The 20,992-nt window shown below is 37.9% G+C and overlaps 1 pseudogene; it reads left to right on the forward strand.

Annotated features, from left to right (window-relative positions):
* The window catches only part of LOC139720863 (leucine-rich repeat-containing protein 71-like), a 112,242-nt pseudogene that overhangs the window by 55,250 nt on the left and 36,000 nt on the right, over nucleotides 1-20,992 (forward strand).

The raw sequence follows: 20,992 nt of genomic DNA on the forward strand, positions 1-20,992 counted from the left end.
ACATGTTATGATTGTGTTGCTTGATGCAACTGTGCGTGTATACGCAGTGTTTTGTTTTGTTTTGTTTAAATAATCATCCAGACCTGCATAGAGTGGTGAGAAATTACTGGAATTCTTTTTTTTTTTAAATACAATAGTCGAGTTGCTGTTCATATCACAAATCTTCTTTAAAGAAAAAGTGCATTTGATGCAGCATATATGTGCATGCAAGTAGGGGTTGTGGTGATTGGTTGAAAATAAAGACAAAACACATTCTGAGGAAAGATTATAGCAGTATGTGTGATGTTCTGTAGGTCAACACAGGAAGATTTGCTGAACAGTTGAAACAAATCATACAAATATCAAGAAACTGAAAGCCACTGCTTGATGTTGAAAAGGCACACCAAAAGGGTCTTAAGCCCATTTTAACTCTTAATGTGCCAGGCCCAAAACCCCTAACGTGCCAGAGGTTTTTACCTAACGCCAGAACGTTTCGAAACTGGACTGACAATGAAATTTAAAACCGCCATATCTCTGAAACTATTGACTGTTTTGAATTGAGTTCTACACAACATATATCAAGAAATGTTTGCTCTTTCATGTCATGCAGTCAGTTTGCCACAATATCTATCTGAATCGGAAATATTGCAGAAATATTTGATACAAAAAAAAAAATTATTAGAAATTTTTGTGTAGTATGGAAAAAAAGATCAGTCTTGTTTTTTCTTCAATGGAGCTCCCTTGACTCTGTGAGAAAGTTTTAGAGCAACATTTCCTCTTTCAAATGATAACAAAATTGCCTTCTAGAATTGTATGATTCCAAAGATACCAGCAGTTTATTTTGTCGTAGCAATTTCTCTTTCTGCCTCAGTATTTTATTCCCAATCTGAGTCCTTTAGTCCCAGATCCTGTCTTTGAAACTAAAGTAATTGTCCCGGGCCCTGGAATAGTGTCTTTTGTCCACCTGAGAAGGAAGAACCTGCTAATCCTCCTTTTGTCTACGCGGACCGCGGGCGGGCGTACTCTATTGAAATCGGCAGGCCTTTGTCCACGCGCAATTCCTATGCTAGCGTGGGGACGATTAGTGACGTTCACCGAAACAAAAGGATGAAAGACTTGACCGACGAACGAAAGCTGACCCTCTTTGAGGGACAAAATCAAAGCAGCTTCCAAGCGTCCAAGCGGAACAATGCGAGTGGAACCACATAGACAATACACGCAGAGTCAATAGCATACACACGCGTGGTTTACCTATGAGACTTTTGATCTATACACATCTCGCAGAGGGTGCCCCCGCTGCGGATTTTCCTGATGTAAAAAAAAAAAATACATCTAGCTGAAAAATCGTGTATTTACTCAAAATTTTCCAATGTAAGCATGCTTATATTTTTAGTGGAAACGATGGCTATGCTAATCAGCTACCAGTACATATCATTGGCAGTTGCTTGGTGTAACACATTACGGTACCACAAGAACTTAAATGATCAATGCTTTTCTCGCTGTTCTTAGTCGCCGATCGGCGACCATGGCACGTCAGGACTAAGGTCGCCTTTCGGCCCACCAGCCAGCGCCGTTTGTCTGTAAACAAAACATGGTTCTATACCCAAAAATGCAGTTTAAAAAATGACCAGGGACAATCATTTATTACACAGGGCTTAAATGTTGCACTCCTTTCTTCTGCAATGCTTCCCCCCCCCCCCCCAATGATTTCAAAGAGAAAGCACAAAGATCATTTGTGTCCATTTTTTAAAACTGATTTTGGTTTCTTTGATTTTTTAACCATGCTTTTAGTGTGCATGAACACAGCAAGGTGTTCTTTGCAGCATCAATGCTTTCATGAAAAAAAAAATGGTAGATAAAAATAAATGTGTTTATGCCAAGTTTTAGGATAATCTGACAATTCCTTCCTAGTGGTTGCCATGGAGTCTAAAATCACAGTTTCACTCCATACCCAGCAAGATTGGAGTGGGTGTATTTCAGCAGAAAGCCCTTATGGATTTTCTATCACTCATTTCAATTGGTTAGGAACAATGGACTTGGATAAAATGTGTTGTAATATCACTTCAAAGCTGAGAATCTCTGATTTCTGTAATCTATATCTATGTATAGATCTATTTTTTTTTTTGGGGGGGGGGTACTGATATAAGAAAAAATATGAGTGTATTTCTTATAGTGTAAATGCAGACAATTTCATCTTTTTAAAAAAGAAATATCAGTATGTAGCTCAAATCCTCACAGTGCTGTTACGTAGAGGTACAGTCTATAGTATTGGTAAAAGTGAGATGTTCAGTAGCCAGTTGTCGCCAATCGTTGGATGCGATCTATGTTGATGAATGGCCCAGGCGTTATAATTAGCTGCTGGAACCTCGTGGGAATAATGCTTCAAGATGCCATTGATAAATTGGTCAAAGTGGTTGCCAAAGGTGTTAACGGCAGAGTTATATTGTAAGTTGGGAACGAACATTCATGTGCAGTGGAGGGTGAATGAAACACATGATCGCCTATTTAATGTGTGATGTTTCACCGCGTTGCTCTGCTTTTCCGGCTCTTTATTCATCGTTTAACTTCTTCTCTTTTTTCTTTTTTACCTCCTTTACCCCCTTTCTTGCCTCAGTTTTAGTTATACAATGTGTGTGCAACATACAAATGTAGTGGTTGGGGATTTCAAAATATTTGCTTTCACTGCAGTCCAGTAGATTTATTGTAATGCATACACAGTCACCATGACTGAATACAATGTAGAAAGAAGAACTCATGGCATTATTTTTGTTTTAAAGTGACTCACTACTATACTACATTGCACTGTAATTACTCAACTCTAGCTTGCAGACATTTCACTGTACTAATACTCAGCTCTAGCGTGCAAAGATGTATTAAGTTTAGAAAACATTTCATATTTTCTCTCCCTCATCCTGTACACACTGTCATAATTATAATGCAAAGTGCCCACTAACTTTTCGGTTATTATGATGTCAAAGCTGTATGGAGAGTATTAGTGATTTTTACAAAATGTAGCTCACTTGAGCCAAAGCCAAAGGCTCAATGAGCTACTGCGATCATTCATCATGCAGCATCCCTCGTGCATTATAAAATTAAACTTTTTGCATTTTTATCTTCACCTTGAAAACCTTACAACAGATTTTCATGAAACTTGGTAGGTGGACTCCCTATGTGATAGGGATAGGATCTCAATCTCTTCAAATGGATGGGGGGGGGGGGGGAGGGGGGGAAGCCCCCATATTAAGGAATCTTTGGAAAAAAAAAAAAACATCTTCTCTAGAATCAGAAGTAAAGGAAATATTGATGCTATAGATGCATTATTGATGAGTGTACTTTTTATACCCCCGCCAAACGAAGTTTGAAGGGGGTATATAGGAATCAGCGGACGGTCGGGCGGTCGGGCGGTCGGTCCGTTGCAAATCTTGCGTCACGAACTACTCCCTCAGTTTTCAACCGATTCCCATAAAACTTGGCACAGATGTGTGCCTTGGGTTGTAGATGAGCAAGACATATTTTTTGACAGTACCCAAAAGTACGTTGCCATGGTAACGGCATTTATGGGCAAAAATGGGTACAAATCTTGCGTCGCGAACTCCTCCCACAGTTTTTTATCAATTTTTATGAAATTAGGTACAGATGTTCATCTGAATATGTTAATGTGCAAGACACATATTTCCGCAGTGGCAAAAAGTGCGTTGCCATGGTAACGGCATGTTATTGGTAAAATATAGGGCAAAATGCTTCATGGCAAAACTGCTTCATCAGTGTTCTTCCAATTCTCATGGAATTCATATTGAATGTTTGTCTTAGGATATAGGTCAGCATGACACATTTCTTGACAGTGACAAAAAGTATGTTGCCATGGTAACAGCTCACATATTATGAGCCAAAATGATGGAAAATTTTGTGTTGCAAACTACTTCCTCAGTTTTTGCCCAATTTCCATGAAACTTGGTACAGATGTGTGCCTTTGGTTGTAGATGTGCAAGACGCATTTTTCGACAGTACCCGAAAGTACGTTGCCATGGTAATGGCATATTAATGGCAGAAGATCAAGGAAAGATCTTGCGGATTTAACTACTTCCTCAGTTTTTTGACCAAAGCTTATGAAATGTTGTTTTGACCGAAGCTTATGAAATGTTGTTTGGCGGGGGTATAACCAGTCGCTGTAGCGACATTTCTAGTAAATTTATTCTGAGAAAATATATCTTGATTCAATGAGTATACTTACGTAAATGTACTTGCATAAAAGCCAGGAGTGGCCCCCTGGGACCTGGAAACAAATTGGAGGCCAAATTTCACAATTTAATCTTTTTAAAAATGCATCAATAATTGTAAAATTTCCTATACATACACTTGTACTTGCCAAGTGATATTGCCGTTGTAGAGTAACAGAATGACAAATGGACACCATGCTACACTGGAGATCCTCTATAAAGCCCCCCCCCCCCTTTTTCCAATTTCTTAGAATTATACTAATGGGCACCATGCTACCCTGGAGGCCATTTTAAGCCCCCCCCCCCCCCCCCCCCCACCCCCATACAGTGTATTTGCCAGTTCTTAAGGTGATAGTGAGCAAAAATGTATGGAAGTGAAATTATAAAGGTGAGCAAGAGACCACTGTGTCTCTCGTTGAATGTACCTGTTTGCTGTAGGACCTATGACTTTGGAGTTGCCAATTACTATTATTTTACAATTTCTATATAATAGTACATTTTTTCTTCATCCAAAACAAATAAGTATAGTTTTGTAATTTCTCCATTTAGGAATAAAACTTGATACATTTTTTTTTTTCATATAACTGATTATGTTTTGTTATTATGTGTTACTATGTAATTTGGTCTGCAGAGCTTCGTAGCCCTGTCTGTATGTATGCACCAGCTTGCTGTACTCATTAGGCAGCAGTCTTTTTTTTGTTTTTGTTTTTGCTTTTTGCTTTTTGCTGCATGAATACACATGGTACAAGTGCATCATGTGTAAAATGGTTTGCATAACTGAATTTTCTTCAACAATTTCTTGGCATATTGTCTTTTTTACCTGCCAGAAATGTCAGCATTGAAGGTAACCCGATACCAGAGGAGCCATGGGCATTCCTTATCGGTGAAGAGAGCATGTGAGTACAACTGTATCTGTGCAGACTCAGTTAATTATGATATCATTTATTGCAATATCTAGGCTCATTCACACTACCACCGATAGCCCACATTATTTGCATAGCGATTTGAATCGCAACTGGGGCAACACAAAAAATAATTCTTTTTTTATCGTGTTGTGGACATACAGTGTAAGTGAGACTTTTTGTGAGAATCACATTGTGATCCACTCACCATTAAAAGAAGTGTGACTTCTGTGAAGTAGTATTTTTTTTCTGAATAGTTGTGATTATTTATCATTTAAAGAAAATTCCACAACATTTCAAAGTTTTATGAAAAGTACACAATCCCTCTGCTTGATACTGAGATATGTTAAGGATAATATGATTATGACATTCCTCCTGTTTTTTGAGTGAGATATTAAAGTTGAGTGCCTTTTCACTATGCTAGAAAAATGAAATATGTTGAATTCTCCTTATACTTTTTTATATCATTGTCTTTTAGTGACATCTTGAAATGTTGCAGTCTTTTCATCCTGCAATGGTGGATTCAAAACTTTAAAGACTAATTTCTTTTGAACGAATCTTGCAATTTTCATTAAACTTCACTGGTCTGTTCTAATATTGCTGCATTCACTCAATTTCTTGGATATAAATGTATATATATATATATATAAATATATGTGTGACCGTGCACCACAAAACAAACAAAAAGTCGCACCCCTTGATTTTGTGTGAGGACTCAATAAAGGTGAAATGGTTCAACCAAGTCAATTTTGAGTTTTTCATATTTTCTGAAAGAACTATCCTTCTATGTTATTCTTCAGTTTGGTAACTTAACATGAATGGAAAAGTGTGTTTTCTGCAGTTTTTGTACAACCCTTTTGGGGGGGAAGAGTAGAATGATCAGATATGTCTTAAAGGCCGCTTTTCATGTCTTGAAATCCTTTGCACACTCTTCCCTTTCAAGTCTAATAACTTTTGAAAAGGTGACGGTACTGCTTTGAAAATTAGCATTAATCACGGTCAGAATGTGTTAATAAAACATGCTAGATTTCAGCTTAATCTGATAATCCCTTCATTGTTGTTGCTCTGGTGGTTTACATCCAGTGTTTTGTTCCTTTCATGGCACAACTAGCACAGCTTGGTAAAGATTAAATGCTTGAATAGACCGTGTACTTTAGAGCCTCTTTTCTCAGTTCACATTTTTCCAGAGTGTGTGCTTTCTTTCCAGTATTTAGGTAGGTTAGGGGAGTCCATTTGAATTGAGTTATACATCATTTTAAAGCTTAGAGTCTACTCTTTCAGAATCTGACTTTAACTAAAAATTCATGTCTGGCGACTTATTTGGTGGTGCAGGGTCACATATTATTTTCATTCTCTTTTGCATAGGTGCCATTAAAGTTTGAAGCTTATCTTCGTGAGAGAAAAACTTAATCGAACAAATGTTACAGCCACTAAGTATAGGGCTTCTATCTTAAGAATCTAATATCGTGCAGGAAGTAGCTCCATTTGTACCACGCTGTAATTGCTTCATGATGGATTTGTTTCCCCGCAGAATCGTGAATCTCTCACTCCGCCATAACAACATCACGCAGAAGGGGGCGGTGCTACTCGGGCACGCCATCTCCACAGAGAGGTTGTGCAACAAAAACCTGCTCTCCCTCAACCTGAGCAACAACAAGCTTGGCGATGAGGGCGCCATAAGCCTCATAAATGTGAGTAGAAGAAAATAAACTAAACAAAGCAAAAATCCTTTTTGGTCACCTTGAATCTCTTTCCTATTACACTGTACACTGTACCTTGTTTGCTTATTTCTGTTTTTATTTGTGTGTGTGTGTGTGTGTGTGTGTGTGTGTGTGTGTGTGTGTGTGTGTGTGTGTTACAGTGCTTAAATGCATTACAATTTGTATGTTTATCACTCTTTACAAGCCATTGAACTTTGTTGCCGTCTACAGCTGTACCATTTCATCACAGTCTTTATGTAAATCTGAATAATTTTTTGACTGATGTACGTTACGTTTGCATGTTTCTTTCCTGAACATTCTTTTATTACAACTTAAATTAACAAACTGCATACAGCTCTCTTGTTGATATACAATTTATCTTAGTAAAATTCTCAAGCCTCATTCTTTTTCCTTTTCCCCTTTTTTTTTACGTGAGATGCTTTGTCATAACTGCGAGAATTTCTAATTTTTATTGAGAATTTCCTTCACAAATGTTAATCTTTCTGGAGGCATGTTGATGCGACATGGATGCAAAATTTGCTGAACAAGCATCATTATTTACTTTTCCGGTGAAATTCTCCACCATGTGGCGCTTATAAGGACAGAGAATTGAAGAGAGAGAGAGAGAGAGAGAGAGAGAGTCTGCAAGCATGCTACTTTTGATTAGCAAACACTTTTCTATATTCCTACAAGAATTACATTGCCATCTCTCTCCAACTGCCTTCGTACAATGTCACTTTGTTTGTCTTCTTCTATTTTTCTTCTTTTTTTGTGTGTGGGGGGAAAGATGATTAGTCATTAACCTTCAACTCTCATACCATGGGAATCAGATCACTCATAGAAACTGCGCTTGCATGCATGGTAATTACTTCGTCTGAGATGATGAATGGCCGCCGTGATGTTCTGGCAGTGGCTGTCCTTGACAGTTTCTGCTGTTCTTTTGTAAGAGACTGACTGACGTGTGATTTGACTCTGAATGTTCCGTAAATATCGTATCATCGGAACAGACTCAGATGCTTGCATGGGAAAGTCGCCTTCGGGGAGGGGAGTTAATTTTGCGCAAGAGATGATTTAGGTCTTCTTGAACATATCGTGTCCGGAAAGATGTCATTGAGTGCACTTCGATATATCAGCAATGGACATTCTAGTGGGACCTCAAAGTGGCTGCAGTGTATTCATATATAACTAGGAGGTCTCTGTGAATGCCATAGAATTTGTACAAAAACAACTTTTCCCCCCTGGGGAATAATGAGTGCAAATTACTTACATGTATTCTGTTACTCGTAGGTTGTTTTGATAAGTATTAAGGTCTTTGAAGTACCAGTACATCTAGAATAGTGTCATAAGGGAATATCTGTTATTCCAAAACGTGAAGTGAATGACAGTCTAAAATAGAATATAAAACAAATTAAAAGTATGTCATTTGAAAAGGAAGTCTAATATTACCTGCATACTCTGATAGACCTCTTCTACGGGGCCCAATGCTCGCAAAGTCATAAACATCCGGCGCTTTCTTGACACCGGCGTCATGATAGTACTATCAATTTTAATAGCTGCAGGTCATCTGCTTCAAATACAAAACTCTTAATAGAGGGACTTTACAGAGATAGGTACAAACGCTCATTCTCAAGAGTCTCTAAAGATCCTTCAAACTTTCCAAACTATCTTCTTTGAATATATGCAAGGCTTTATACTCATCAGTTTGTGTGTGTATGTGTGTGTGTGTGTGTGTGTGTGTGTTTAAATGCTTGTCTTCTTTTTATATGCATTTTTATGAAGCACGGCAAAGCATGGCAAAGATGTAAGGATGTAAAGACAATGGAATTGTATGAGCAAAGAGTTACATCGTAATATCCCAAGGTATGATTTCTTTGAATATGGTTAAACCTGCCTTAGAGGCCACTCGTCCATAGCAGGTGCCTGCTATATATGGCCACTAAAATATGTGAAAATCCCACAGAGAATTAAAAGCCATGTTAAAGATCCTGCCTATCATGGCCACCTGCCTATAATGGCCACTCCCTGTCTCTCTTGGATTGGCCACTATAGACAGGTTTGGCTGTATAAATATGTACAAGTACCACTGTGTATGAAAATGTGCTCAGTCAGAATCAGAGATCATATCTGAGAATTTCACACAAGTTTGTGCTCTGTAAGTATAAGAATCCCAACTGCGCTTCTTCTTGCCCATTCTCCTATACAAGAAAATTATAATAAGACATAAACAGGTGTTCTTTTTATTCCTGACTTGGTGCTCAAGCATGTAAAAGGGAGAGAAAGGGAGAAATTAGAGAGAGAGGGAGAGAGAGCGTGAGAGAAAGGCACTAGATTTCGCCTGTTGACAAAGAACAGACAGATTGGTCATCCACCTGTGCTAATTAAGCAGTCAAGTAGTACAAATGTATTCCCTTTCCGCGATCAACTGCATGTGCCATCGAACAATGCAACATACAGTACATGTATCAATCGGACGTGAGATGCAAAGAGAGCGTGCACTGGAGTGGCAAATTCTTTTGTTATATACTGTAAGGCCCCAAACAAGGTCAGTGAAAGTCAAAATCTCATGAGCTCAGCCTCGAATGCTACCTACATGTACATGTACGTCTTCATACAAATTTTGCAGCGAAACAAACATGCTACTACGTTGAAAAGTTTAAATCACACAAAATTTGCCATTCTGAGACAGAAAAAGAACTGAATAGCTACATGAATTGATAGCAGAAACTTTTTTTTCTAAAAGTTCTTTTTCTGACATCAGAATAATACATATACACTGTAAGCATGACTTTTGGCCACAAATCGAGACACACTTGTGTACATTTTGGGAACCGGGCATACCTGGTTCCTGGAAGGATTGGGCTCAAATTGATAGAAAATGTCACTTTGATAGACAAAGTACAGTATGGCATGGACTACTCTGCCTTATAAACACACTATGCAATGAAACATACATGTAAATACATTACCAGGTATTTGGAAGAGAGAATCATTCCACTTGATTTACAACCTGTAGACTGAAACTGTGTATCTATTCAAGATATTGCTATCTCAGGTTTACCAGTTTTATGTATTTAGGGCTTAGGGATTTTTGTTTCAGGGGTGTTTTAGTTTTTGTATGTATGTTTGTTTTGTTTTTGTTTGTTTTTTCCACTTCTAAATAATCGAGCAAGTTAACTCTAGTCAGAAATTTTGTGCCCGTAGTAAGGTGGTTGTCACGCAATTGATATACAGGAAAGTAGTTGCATTTTTTTTCTTTTGATAATTAAAATTACTGGTCTATGATCATCATAGCATGCCCCAAAACAAATTTTGTACCTACAGTATATACCAAATTTTCATCGATCAGTCAGCACTGTGATGGGAATTTTAACAGTGACAAATGGCAGAGATTTTCTTGATCCAGACTCTACCTGTGTTTTCTCTTTTTTTCACATCTGTGATGCTACTTTTGGCACACATCCATCACAGCCAAGGCAGTGGCCTATAGTAGCATTGAAACTCATTGATTTTATGCAAGTTCTTTGACATAAATCCTAACCACAAAAACACAGGAGATTAAGTCAACAAGTGTCAATTTCCTCCTCCATCCATTTTTTTTTTTTAGTTTATTATTTCTTATCTTTTTACTTATCATTATTATTATTTTTTTGTGTGCATGCAGGGGCTTTGAATAAGAACCTTTTGGCTGGGGAGGGAATGACATCCTGGATATTTTGAGGATAAGTTTCCATTAAAGTTGTTTTCTCATCACCATGAAATGGCATGGGGTCAATAAAAGGAGTATGTTAGTGTCTTTGGTACGGGGATTTGTTAGTCTGATCTTGCCGTAAGAAGTACATATATGCACCAATAGAATCTTGTGATATAATGATTGATTTCTCATTTCTCGTCAGATGACCTTTTCGAAACGATGATTAGCATGCTATCAGCTCATGAACAGAGGGGCCTTCTTTTGATTAAAAAAGAAAAAAAAATCTTGTGAGAAGATATATCGTATTTCAACTCTGTAATTCCACAAAGAAGAATGGCCTGAGGCAAAAACTTTTTAGAATTTGGCTCTTCAGTGAGAGTTGATAAGAGGAGCATTTGCTTCCATAGATCAAATGGGGCAGATTCTCAAATGGACATGATGCCGGTGCAAGCAGCCTAGCAACCCGTTCAGTTTTCAGTTTAGTTTATTTTCATATTTCTCATAACATAAACAATACTGTGTGGTAACACAAAATACATATCATGCACAAAACACATCTCATAAAATATACAGTAAAAACAATATTGCAGATGCAAAAGAGTTGAGAAAGAAACATGACGGAAACCTATAGTATGAAAAGCTATTAGCTTGTAGAAATTGCAGGTTTTCAAGGAAATATGAGTTCTTGATAGCATTATGGAGGTCTGAAATTATACGAAACTGACCAAAACAAATATTCATATGAAAAACAAGACAAAACTGAACAACTTTCTTTATTGAAGCACAATCATGATGTAGCAGTAGGACATTGTAGTGAGTTAACTCATTATAGAATTGCATGATATGGTACAAACAGTATATCCAAAGAAATAGCTCTCAAAAAGCAGTTCATTCTGTTGTCAATGAAACTGATGGTTTTGCCATCTCTAGTATTAGCCCCTTTGAGGACAGGCTAATTTTGCTACAATACGCATTTCCCATAGACCCCTGCCCGAGTATACTCGGGACTCGTCCTCAATGAGTTAAACTTCGGCACACAAGTTTTAAGGGTTGCATAACAGCAGCTGAAAATCATTTATCTCTCTTTCTTTGCTATATTAAGGCCCAGTCACACTGCCCAAAAGACACATAAACGCATGAATCACGCAAGAAATTTGGTTGTGCGTGCTTGTCCGTCAAGAATTTTCGCTGATTTACGCGATGAAAATCACCGATGAATTGCGGAAGAACTATGAAATGATCAGGCAAATATCACTTACAAACCACGCACTTTCAGCGCATAGGCACGCAAAGGCCCCAAACAGGGCGAATACGTGGTTGTGTGCAACAACTGAGGTCCACGGAAAACCACGCATAATCTGCGCATTATCACTAATGAACTGATTATGAATCGCGCATGATTCGCGCATGAACGCGATAGCGGCAACGTTTTCGCGAACGATCACTGATATTCCATGGATATTTGCGCGTTGTTCGCGTAAGAACTACACAAACTACGCAAAAATTACGTAAAACATCGCAATACTGCGTAAACTTTTACGCGAAGCCGAGTTTTGAGCTGCTCAATACCTGAAATCGCGTAAAGCGCAGATCCGGCGCACATCGGCGGACAACTACGAACTTGGTTCCACATCAGACAAACTTATGAAAATGCGCAAATTGCGCATGTATCACGTAAGGCTCGAATTTCTTACGTGATTCATGCGTTTACGACGACTTTTGGGCAGTGTGATCGGGCCTTTTGATAAAGACATGATGCATGTGTATTTATCCAAACAAACGCAGAGAAGGATTGGGTATACATAGTGTATCAGCTTCAATGATTATAAGGTTCAGTCTGCATTGTAGTCTTTTTATATTTGTTAATATGGCATAGTGAATTTGTTTTAATATTCATTGATCTATTCATTAATTTTGTCATTTCTTCATTCATTCATTCATTTATTTATCTATGTTGAATTCATTTATTCATACTTATTTATTTAGGTACTTTCTATGTTCATTTATTTATTTATTCATTTACTTTCTACTGTTTATTTATTGCTTTCTCCATTGTTCATTGATCATTTCCTTTCTGTGTTGTTTGTCAGTCTTGTCACCTTCATTGTCTTCTTCTTCTTCTTTCACCTCCCCATCCTCCTCTGGACAGGGTCTCAGAATGAATCGAGTGGTCCTGTCCCCTTTCCCTGGCTTGTAACGAGCTGACCGACAAGGCAGCCACCTACATCGGGGAGGTGCTCTCGCGCTTTCCCCTCACCCACGCCGAGGTTGTCGAGAGGCGCAAGGTTCTCAGCGACAAGGGGTCACCGGAGCGGGGCAGTGGCAAATCTGTGAGTTGTCATCGTGTCTCAATTAAAAAAAACAAACAGACAAAAAGCAAAAAAAAAAAAAAAAAAAAAAAACCACACACATTCACAACAATGTACCAACCCCCCCCCCCCCAAATATAGGCAATATTTCTGTCTTTATGATTTCACAGAAATTTGTATAAAACCTATTCAGATGTTATGTGTCTTACTCAGGATCACAGAATGATCTGTTTCTTCATTTCATTTGGCTCTGTATATTGATCTTTCTTTTACGACATTCCAAGTACTTGTGGTTGTAAAGAATATTCTTTGTTTAAGGTGAATACCGTTACACTGTTTGAGTTCTGATATGATAGCCATGCAGCCAGTTTCTATTTACTGTAATGAATATTGTGAAGTTGTGAAAACAAGGAAAAATTATATTAAAACAGTGACAGCACGTTAGCTTTAGACAATTCCAAATTATAGCGCATGCTTGGTTTATCAGAATCAAAAAGGATTTTTTTTTTCATAATAAGTTATCATTTACATATTATGTCAATTAATGAACTTTGAATTATGACAGATTTTGTACGGTACTATCTTTTGTGTTTCATAATTCATAAATTAGAGATGTCTGCAAATACACACAAATGATCACACAGGCAAATCAAACACACAGGCACAGTAAAACATGATCACAGTCAAATTCTAAGTTTGTGATGTATGGAAATTGGTGATGATCACCATAAACACGTTATTATTCTCAGTGACCAAACCTACACATTGACGTGGTCACTATTATTGTCATCGTTTTGTCAAACTTGTGACATTTGAAAAGAAAGGGATCTCGGTCACTGCCAATTGAGCGTGGGCCACAGTTGATTTGAAGTCTACCTGAGTCGTCCCAGATTCTTTCTGGAATAAACATTGCAGTGTTTTTCAGGGTTAAACAGTAATCCCTGAGGGAATCTTGAATAACACTGAAACCCAAATCACAAGATCTTGAGCCCTCTTACCATGAAAAACACTCTCGGCAAATAGTCCGATAATCAACTTATGTGTAAAGGTGTCTCTCTCTGTTCACCAAACTTTGCAGCCGCCCCCATCCAGGAGAGCTGAGTCCAAGGACAGGCCAGGAAGCGTGAAGAGCGGGAGTCATCTGGACAAAAATGACAAAAAGAGAGACAAATCCTCCAAGAGAAAGGTAAGATCTGCGTCTGTGAGCTAGTCCCACCCTATCAAATTAATATTGCCTTTGGTGATTGCACGTAAAATGGGTATTATGGTACATGGACATACCTTTACATACTGGTATATGTGTATTTACACCCTGTATATGTATGTCGTATATGTATATATATATTGATATACACATGTATGTATTTCATATGTTTGTGTATGAGAAATGAATGCTGTAGGCGCGTATTAAAGCGTGCAAGCCATTTTATGATGACTTTAAGTAACCTTTTACCCTCTGTTGTTGAGAGTGAACGTACATGCCTGGTTGCCATTTATTCCTATGCAAAAACTGTGTTGGTGTTTTGGGGAAGCATACCCTAGTCTGCATGTGCATTGTCACTGCTTGATATTTTCTCTATCTTTAAAGAATTTCAACATAGTTACAAACTCATTTACGTATATGTCATGTTAGTACCTTGTAATATTGTCTTTCAAAGACACCTGAGAGCAATCGTTGTTGGGTAGATGAATAAGTCAACAATAATTGGAGTTTTAGGGAACTGCATGCATGTCACAAGATTGTATTGTGTAAAAGGGAACTGTTATCACTGCAACTTTCAATGTAGTTTCAGTGACCATAGGAATGGCTGGGAAATGTTTGCAGTTGAATAGTCATCGCCCAGCTTCAGCAGTGGTTACTACAATTGCCTGTAAGTTGCAATAGATGTGCTTAGTTTTATCAATTTTTTTGATATTTGACACTAACCATCCCTCCTCCCCCCCCCCCCAAAAAAAAAAAAAAAAAAAAAAAACTAAGATAAAACACTTGACATGTATTGTGTTTGAGAAAATGAACTTGTACACTCTATTATGGTTGTGCCAACAGCAGATAATGGTGGTGTACTCAATTTAAAGGGACTCTACAGTACTGGTTGAGGTGGGGATTCATGTTTTGAATATTCCTAAGTGAGATATAATGAGAAACCTCTAAATGTAATATGAAAGAGCATGTAATTTTAAAAAGAATTCAACGTTTATTTGACGAAAATTGGTTTTCAAATGGCTGAGATATCCAAAAAAGTGAAAATAATAAAAGGCGACAGGCTACGCCTTTTATTAGGATCTCTTTGTTTCACCTTGTTTTTTTACATCTCGGCCATTTCAAAACCGATTTTCATCAAATAAATTTTTGATACCCCTTAGAATTGCATGCTCTTTGACATCTCATAGTGGTTTCTGAACATCTCGCAAAACGTTAAAAGCTAAACCCTCACCTCAACCAGAACTGTATACATGTACACCCTTTAAATATAGAAAGAAACCAAGATTTCCAACATTGCTGGTGATTTTACTCACCCCAAATGAGGAATAAAGATGACTGAGCAGAAAGTGAAATGTTAAATTGAGTTGTGGCTGCTACCAACTACAAAGTTTTTGTGGTAGTTTACAAGATTTTTATCTTTTATAATATTTTTTTAAACTCAATATAGCATGGTGTCATAACTTGGGATTTTTTTTTTCCCCTGTGGTCGAACGTTTAAAATCTTGAAGGTGACTGCCACCTGTATTGGCAAGATGCCTTTATTTTAAACGGGTATCAAAGAGGCGTGATGGCGCATGGCATTCACTTGGGTTCCTGTAACTGCAATCTTTAACCCGCTGCCTGTGTTATGTGTCAGTGAATATGTATTCCTTTTCGGCAGGATTCAGCCAGGGCGCTGAAGGAAGATCTCAGACATTTCAGGGCCGAAGCTGTGGTAAAGCGACACCGAAGTTCTTCAAAATTCCGTTGAGACGCAAACGAGTCGAACCTAATTTCCTTTTCATGATACACACTCGCTTGCTTCCAGAATTGATATGTATGGCCACAGCTTCGTTCGTGAAGATCAAATCACCTGCTACATTTAGAATGTATCAAGTAGTCGCCCTAAAGTCATCTACAGTAGCTTCTGTGATAAAATGCTGACATCAATGAGAGTACCATACATTATTTCGTTATCATTCTGGCGCTATCACGTTTTCACTTTAGAGGACCGAAGTACATAGCCTGGTACTGGTTTACAATATTAATCAAGTCATATCATATACCGCCCTATTACTGCTTTGCTGCGTGTGAATCTGTGGGAGAGGGAATGAACATGTGTACATTACGTGAATACATGAATTATGTGTCTTGCAGATGTCATGTGCATTCTGAATTCTTTAAGGGCTAATGGGGGGGGGGGGGATGTTAGATCATTTGTGACCCTGCACCTCAAAACAAACAAAAAGTCGCCAGACATGAATATTTAGTTAAGACCATATTCTTAAAGAGCAGACTTTAAGCTTTAAAATGATGTATAACTCAAATCAAATGGACTCTTCTAACCTATCTAAATATTGGAAAGAAAACACAAACTCAGGAAAAGTGTGAACTGAGAAAAGAGGCTCTGAAGTACAGTGTCTATTCAAGCGCTTAATCTTGACCAAACCGTGTTGGCTGTGCGATGAATGAGACAAAAATCAGGAAGTAAGCCACCAGAGTAACAACAATGAAGGGATTATCAGATTAAACTGAAATTAAGCATTCCTCATTAACACATTCTGTCCATAATTAAACTCAACTTTCAAAGCAGTAGCATCATCCTTTCAAAAGTTATTAGAGTTGAAAATGAAGAGTGTGGACAAGGTTTTTTAGAAATGAAAAAGGGATTCTAAAGACACACCTAATCACACTATTCTACCAAAAATGTTCGAGATAAACTGCTAAAAAAACACACTTTCCTGCCCGTTTTATGATACCAAATTCTAGCATAATGTAAAAGAAGACCCGCTCTTTCAGAAAATATGAAAAAGTCAAGTTCGGCTAGGTTGATCCATTTCACTTATTTTCAGTCCTCACGCAAAATCAGTGTGTGCGACTTTATGTTCGTTTTGAGGTGCACAGTCACATTTGTCACATAGGGCATATGGGTGAACCTGGAACATGATAGTGTATGAGTTCTGCCTAGGTTATTTTCAAAGGTATATATCATAGATATGTTTCAAATTTGTCCATGTCCATATATCTGAGGTGAGTGGATTGGAGCTTTGACATAAATTTATTCTGGTCGTGTACTGCGTACGGCACGTACCCGTACGTGGCAACTGGGGAAGTAATCAAATCAAACATTTGTTCATTACAGCAACAATCAGATTGACAACTTAATCTAGTCTCCTCTATGGGAAAAGGCAGTTTGATCTTTATTTTAAAAGAGCATAACTTTCCACTCCTAATGGGACCCAGTTTTGGTATGATTTCCATATATATACAAAATATGCTTAATAAAGTTTGGTTTCATTGAGCTCATCAAAAGTATATATAGAGAACTGCACTTCAATTATGACGTAATTAGAGTTCAGTAATTGAAACTTCAGTCAAGTACGACACACAAACCACAGTTGCTGATTTCCTTGAAGTGTTTTCAGTGATTTTGTGGATTAAAAAAACACTACTGGCTACATTGTTTCAGTAGTTAGACTTGTAGAACGAGCAATCAACCTATTTAAAGATAAGTCTTGAGTATACTGTATGCAGGTTTCTGTGTGAAACATGTTGTAGCAAAATTAGCTCATCCTGGATGGGTTGATTTTGATTGGGAAAGAAGTTGGGGTATAACTGTCTCATTTAAAAATGTGATGATCTGTACTGCCACTTTTTGGATTGTTGCTTTCTATTTCGGTGTTCAAATCGTTTGTGAGATCTGGCAACGTTCCGTGTGCTGCTTTTGTTGTTTGTGCAAATGATATGGCATCTTGACGCTTTGAACCACTCCACCCTGTGTCTCCCATGCAATGATGGAGCTTTGTATTTTTCATCTATTGAAGTATGTCTGCGTATCGCTCTCTTGTACACACGTCATGTTGGTCGACTCCCATTCGTAGGTCATCCTTGTATGGCAAGAATACACAGGGATGCTTTCTTCTGTCACAGAGTCCAATCCCCCATTTCATAAAAAGTTGATATGATAGCAACTCTTGCTAGAGTGGCGATTGTCATGGTAACGACAAGAATCCAGCTTCCTGATTGGCTGTTGCTATTGGAAGTTGACATTCCAGCAAAAGTTGTTATCCTAACATCTTTTATGAAATGGGGCCCAGATGTCAAAGTGTACATAGTCATTTTTTGTTTCTTTTTTTTTTTCTCCACAATTATGGAAGGTCCTTGAGGAGTTTCTAGGAATGAGACAAGACCTTTCTCATTATAGGGTAGTCATGACACTTAACATCCTTGCCCTTCATCATGCTATGAATACTTATTCCTCCATTTTGTGGGATATACAAGATGACAGCGTGCATCATGGGATTACAGCAGCTCTTGTGTAAGTGTTTGCATAAGCCATTTCTCAGTGAGCTCATGGGCAATTGGTATCAGCCTGATTTGCTGTCTCTCGATCTTGGTCTCTTTTTTTAAGTACTATAGATTTTGGGTAGACTGGTACATGAATAAAAGAAAAATAAGTTATTATAGTACCCATTTGCTGCTTGCTATATAAAACATCTCTGCATTTCCTAATTATTTTGTAACTTTGCCATTAGGCTCAAAAGGGCATCATAATCCATGCCCTTTCCCCCAACCTTTTTTTTTTCCTTTCTTTGGCAATTGCTTTCATGGAAGAAGAGTGTAGTGATAGTGATGATGATAATAAAAGGTTGGTTTTTCATTCCAATACTGGAAGATCTGCCTTCTTACATTGTACCACAGTAAAATGCTCAAAGCTCCCTTTGAACATCCTATTACATTCGTACTGTGTACTAAGTCAACTTTGTGGGGGGGGGGGGGGGGGGGGGTCGGTGATAGGCAATCTTGCAATCTTCTGTTAATTTCAGCCACCAATTTCCATTCAGGTTGTTTTGCTGTTCTTTTTTTCATCTTTAATGTATTACAGTTACTTGTAGATTGTAAATGTTAAATTCAAACTTGTTCCTTGATTAAGATGTAAATGGGATCTTGGCCTTTTACAAAAGGTCTTAGATGAAAGGGATAAGCTAGTTCTCATGGCATATTACTTATAATGTACAAGGCAGAATTCATTTTGTAACGCTTCAACAATAAAATTGTTGTCTTTTCAGGACATTTTAGATACTGGTATTAGCACCTCTGCCATTTTTCAATATATGTTACATCTGCATTATATTAAGTTTGTCACAATAAACATTTAAAGGTGAATGAAACCCACATATACTTAGATTGAGTGGATGCAGCAAAATCAGTTGAACACATTCAGTAAAGTTTGAGGAAAATAAGACTATCCGTTGTACAGTTATGAATTTTTAAAGTTTTGGTGCAGCCATCGCTTGATGAAAAGTCTACCACAGTTTGTGTCATCACTTTTGGAAAACAGTCTATAGAAAATATAAAGAGAATTCCACAAGATGTAATTTTTTAAGTTTTCTTTTAATGAAAAGTACACATTCCCCCACATTGTTACTGACTTATGTTAAGGGTAGTATTAGTCAAAACAATTCTTGGCTGGTTGGACCCTTTGAAGAAATCAGAATTCCTTGTTGAGGTTCTCTAAGCATGCCTTGTACAAAGAAGAAGATGATGATTATGTTGATTTACAGTGCAAGTTTTGTTTCTCATGAAAAACACAAAAGTGAAGTTCAAGGTAGGCTCTGTGAATTGAGTATTCAATATCACCAAAGTACATACTAGATGGTTAATCAATAAGAAGTACAACATATATACGTCATATGTGACAGGTAGTTACAAAAATATTGGTTTTCAGGTTACCCTCAAGTTAAATCTTGAAGAGAGTTTACCATCAGTGCCAACTGCTGAATTCTGGCTTTTCACTTTAATAGACATACTACTTCTCTACTGAAATCTGATCATAGAGCTTGTCCCATTTCTTCAACAGGACGGCACGCCAGCTTTGCCAAGTGATCAAGGAATCTATATTTTTTTTCCCCAGGAAGATTAACCTTTCAGTTAACACTATGAAAGCTGACACTCGGGTATGTCTGTTGATATTTCACCTTAGCATGCTGAAAATTACAACAGGCTACACAGTTTTTATAGTTATGTTAATTACCATAAAGCAAACAACTATTAAGAAATGTGCCTCAAAATGGAATGTTATTCATCAGATTTTATTCCTTAGTTTGTTTGCTCCATTAGAATATCTTTTTAAAAGGCAGTCATGCGACAAGCACCTAACCACCCGACAAGGACAAGCAGTTGTCTTTTCGAGCACAAGCTCTTTGAACAAACACTTGGTGATTACATTGACTTTCGTCATACATTATCTATAGATGGAGATTTTAGTAGTGGATATTATCCTAAACACATCTGCTTGTGGGAAATATTCAGGCTCGATCAGATTTCCCCCCAGATCCTGCAAGCCACAAACTCAGAGAATTCCTTGCTAGAAATCAAGCGTTGACCACAAGGAAAGAAAGGAAGATAATATACGATGACAGACAACAAACGAACACAAACAGGATGAGCAAAAAGAAACCCAAGAGATTTGGTTTTGTGAATGTTAAGCTCACATTCACTGTCCATCCGCTGATTGTACTCTAGGTGCTTGAATTACAGCCTGGATAACTTTTTTCACACAAAAAAATGATTTCCTGCATTATTCCTTCGTTCCCTGCTGCTGATACGGTTACCCGCCTGGTGCTTCGGGCATGCAGAGCAGTGGGAACTCCCGCGTAGGAGTAACAAAATCCATTACACCCAATGCCGAGTTTCTACCCCCTCGGAGTTCAGACCTATACGAGGCGGTCATCGATACCTGGATGGAGTGTACGTCAAGGCCAAGGAGGGAATATTTGGCAAGATGATAGACTAAGATTATTGCGAAGAAGCTTTAGGCCTACAAGCTAGGGAACATACATGTAATGGACTCCAGGTCATTCCATATAAAGACTGTCCAAAGGGGAGGTGCCATAATGTTGAAAATGGGACCAAAAAAAGAGAGACAGTATTTCTTCAGTATATATGAGAGAGAGGGGTGGGGATGGGAACTGGTATGAGAGACTAGAATGGACAGAGCATTAAATATGA

This window comes from Diadema antillarum, unplaced genomic scaffold (genome assembly GCF_040938485.1).
Source record: "Diadema antillarum isolate AM-2024a unplaced genomic scaffold, OU_Dant_1.0 scf00000134, whole genome shotgun sequence".
Lineage (NCBI taxonomy): Eukaryota > Metazoa > Echinodermata > Echinoidea > Diadematoida > Diadematidae > Diadema > Diadema antillarum.